The sequence below is a fragment of the Vollenhovia emeryi genome, unplaced genomic scaffold, assembly GCF_000949405.1.
Source record: "Vollenhovia emeryi isolate VEMERY1.0 unplaced genomic scaffold, V.emery_V1.0 DF942666.1, whole genome shotgun sequence".
Lineage (NCBI taxonomy): Eukaryota > Metazoa > Arthropoda > Insecta > Hymenoptera > Formicidae > Vollenhovia > Vollenhovia emeryi.
This window is the reverse complement of record NW_011963700.1, coordinates 1-3,576: the sequence shown is the minus strand read 5'-3', so window position 1 is coordinate 3,576 and position 3,576 is coordinate 1. Positions and strand designations below refer to the sequence as shown.

General features: G+C 47.2%; 1 pseudogene; it reads left to right on the top strand.

Annotated features, from left to right (window-relative positions):
- Nucleotides 1-858: 858 nt before the first annotated feature.
- Nucleotides 859-2,375, top strand: LOC105568055 (annotated as a pseudogene).
- The last annotated feature ends 1,201 nt before the right edge of the window (nt 2,376-3,576 follow it).

Sequence of the window (3,576 nt, the reverse complement as noted above, 5' to 3'; positions counted from 1 at the left end):
AAGAAAAATCGTAGATCAATGTTCGACATCTCATTTTAAAGAGTAGGCTTCAATCTTCAAATTCATGCTAATGTGAGCCGCGAAATAAAATTTGGCAACTCTGAAGAGTCGTTTGGTTTTTGCGAAATTTTCGAAGTTTAAATCTTTCAAATTTCCACTCGCTTCCTAGTGTAAAAGCATCTTCGAGGAAAATCAACTTAGGAATGCGAAAGTAGAGGCTTCGCCCTTTAAAATGAGCCCAGAAACATTGTCGTTCGATTTTGTTTCACGAAGTTATAGCACTTTAAAAATTGACAATTTTTCGGCAATATTTTAGTGATCCTTTAATTTTGCTGTCGAGTGTATATGTTATAATGATTACAAATAATTTATTTTCAGCTAAAAGTGTAGGTTCCCGACGATCGGGAACGATGCCCCACGACGTCGCCGTCGTCGCAAACGACGTCGACGGCGACGAAGGCGACAACAACGGCGACGACGGCAACGACGGCAACGGCGGCAACGACGTCGACATTGCCACGGACGACGGCGACGGCGACGGCGTACCCGATGCCGCCGCCGCCGCCGCAACCGGCGTATTCGATGCCGGCGTACCTGCCGCCGACGCCGGCATATCCAACGCCGACGTACGCGGCACCGGCACCGGCGTACCCGACGACACCGTACGTACAGCCGACGACACCGTATGTGCAGCCGACGACACCGTATGTGCAGCCGACGTACGCGCCGCCGACGTACGCACCGCCGACGTACCCGCCGTCGACGTACACGATGCCACCGTTCCATTAGAAAACGTAAGTATTTAAATACCGGTGACATCGGCGCGCCGCCGACGTACCTGTCACCGGTGCATTTTTATTACTTTTTAAAATTTTAGGTATAGATCTGACGCTACAGTGTCGGCGCGATCCTGTGCGGCATCTTCCTAACCGTCTCGCGCTAGGAAAAAAAAACGCGCTCGACGTAACGGCGAAATATGTCCGGACGCGGTAAAGGCGGTAAGACCAAGGGGAAGGCGAAGACCCGCAGCAGCAGGGCCGACCTGCAGTTCCCCGTGGGCAGGATTCACCGTCTTCTGAGGAAAGGCAACTACGCTGAGCGCGTCGGCGCCGGTGCACCGGTCTATCTCGCCGCCGTCATGGAATATCTGGCGGCTGAAGTGCTCGAGTTGGCTGGAAACGCAGCCAGGGACAACAAAAAGACTAGGATAATCCCGCGCCACTTGCAGTTAGCCATCTGTAACGACGAGGAACTGAACAAACTGCTGTCCGGAGTAGAGCTTACGATTGTGTTTTAAGATTCACGTGTACCCGTGTACCCGTGTATGTACGTGACACGTGTATTCGAATATCCGTGTATGTGTGATATGTGCAAACGTGTAATCGTGTATAATAAATGTACACGGTGCACACAATGACGTACGCACGCACGCACGCTTTCCTTCATCTGTGTGAATGGCAATTAAATGTTCATATGCATGTGCGTGTGCACATACGTATGTTGTGTGCGTAAATAAGTAGATTATAACTAGTGACACAGATTTTAGAAAAATAATGTTTATTAACAATCATTAAGTTAATATGATTGTTAATAAACATTACTTTTCTGAAATCTGTGTCACTAGTTATTATAATCTACTTATTTACGCACACAACATACGTATGTGCACATGCACACGCATATAAACATTTCATTGCCACTCACACAGATGAACGAAAGCGTGCGTGCGTGCGTGTGTGCGTACATCATTGTGTGCACCGTGTACATTTATTATACACGATTACACGTTTGCACATATCACACATACACGGATATTCGAATACACGTGTCACATACACGACTACATGTGTACACGTGTCACATACACGACTACACGTGTACACGTGTCACATACATACACGGGTACACGGGTACACGTAAATGAAGGTACCGTGAATCCGTGTACACGGATCACGTGTACACGTGAATCTTAAAACACGTATCCAATCGTAAGCTCTAGTCCGGAGTGACCATTGCTCAAGGCGGAGTCCTGCCCAACATTAAAGCGGTCTTGCTGCCAAAAAAGACCGGCACCAGCGCGCAGCGGCTCCGCCAAGGGCGACAAGGCGTCGCAGGAATATTAGACTGTTGCACGTTTATAATTTCTAACCGTTTGGTTGTTTATAATTTGAACCGTTTTGTAACCATATACTTTCAACAGTCCTCGTTTTTCGTGAAACGGGGACGAGAGGAACATATACATTTACATTGTCGTATATTGTAGTTTTCTTGTTTTTTACGAATTCGAACATGCAGGTTTTTTTGCTATTAATCGCCAATCACCCACAAGAGTTTCCGTTGCGTTTGAATGGAGATTTGGCGCTAGACGTATATTAGTTCCTTTTTTTTTTTACGTGTGGAAATCCTTTATGGATACCCGGGCCCCCCTCTGGGAAGGGAGTTTACAAATGGCCCGGGTTATGTGGGACTGCCCCCCTAATGACGATCGGGGTGCCGCCGCTAGACGTTGCGGCGGCTGGGCTTACCGCACTAAAACCACACGGTGACCTGCGCGGTGCTTTACTTGGGGGACGCCCAAGATGTAGCAGAGCTATAACTTCTGGGCGCCCCCGCGTATATTAGTTCCTCGTGATCTTTAATTTAAGTAGTATATCTTTAATTTAAGTAGTATATGTATTTCCCGGGCACAACGCGCGCGGTAGATAGTTGCGGCAAAGTTGATCGCACGAAATTGGCTCAGGTCGGGCGTTATATCGCGTCGCGGCTACGCGAGCACGTAGGTATTCACTGTAAAGCAGATACTTTGATTCGCGTTCTCTTCCACGTTTGTCCTGGACACCGTTGACAGTATAATTGCCGTCTTGGTTGAAAGTGTTACAGTATCGGACGATAATTCTAAATTCCTGTCCTGATTCGAGGACCATGCTGTGACTATTGATTTAATTCCTGCATTTATAGCGTCGCGATGGTTTTATTTATGATGCATTTTTATATTATTTATTCGCTATCGTTATGATGTATGCGTTCTTTTTTTTGGTGCAACTTCTCCGTTTCGGCGGTCATATTGCTTCCTCATAGAGGAAGCTTTGTTTTCGTGAAAAAATTTTTTTCCAGTTTTCTTTGAAAACATGTTTAGAATGTTCTAAAACGTTCAAAAATCACATTCAGAAAAAATGTCTGTATGTATGTATGTATGTGTGTATGTATGTATGTCTGTACGTATCCTTATAATAGGTAACTCTAAATAACTTTTTAAATATTGTGACGTTGCCGTCCCGCGAGCGCGTCCACCGGGTTCCTCCCTCAAGGCAACAGGCCAAGCGTAGGGAAAACCGTGCCGCAGTCTCCAGAAAGGCGACCGTTATTCGGTATTTCCGATATTGTTACTGATTATTTTTTTTTTTTGCTATGAAACCGAGCGTGTGCGTACGGATGGATGCGAGGGCAGAGGAGAGAGAGGAGAGGCCCGGCTAACGGACAAATTCCGCGGCGAGCACGGTGTAAGGGCATGCGGAACGGGAACGGAGCGAGCGGAGCAGCGAGCCGGGAGGAAGGAGCCCAGGGCCCGTGGCACGA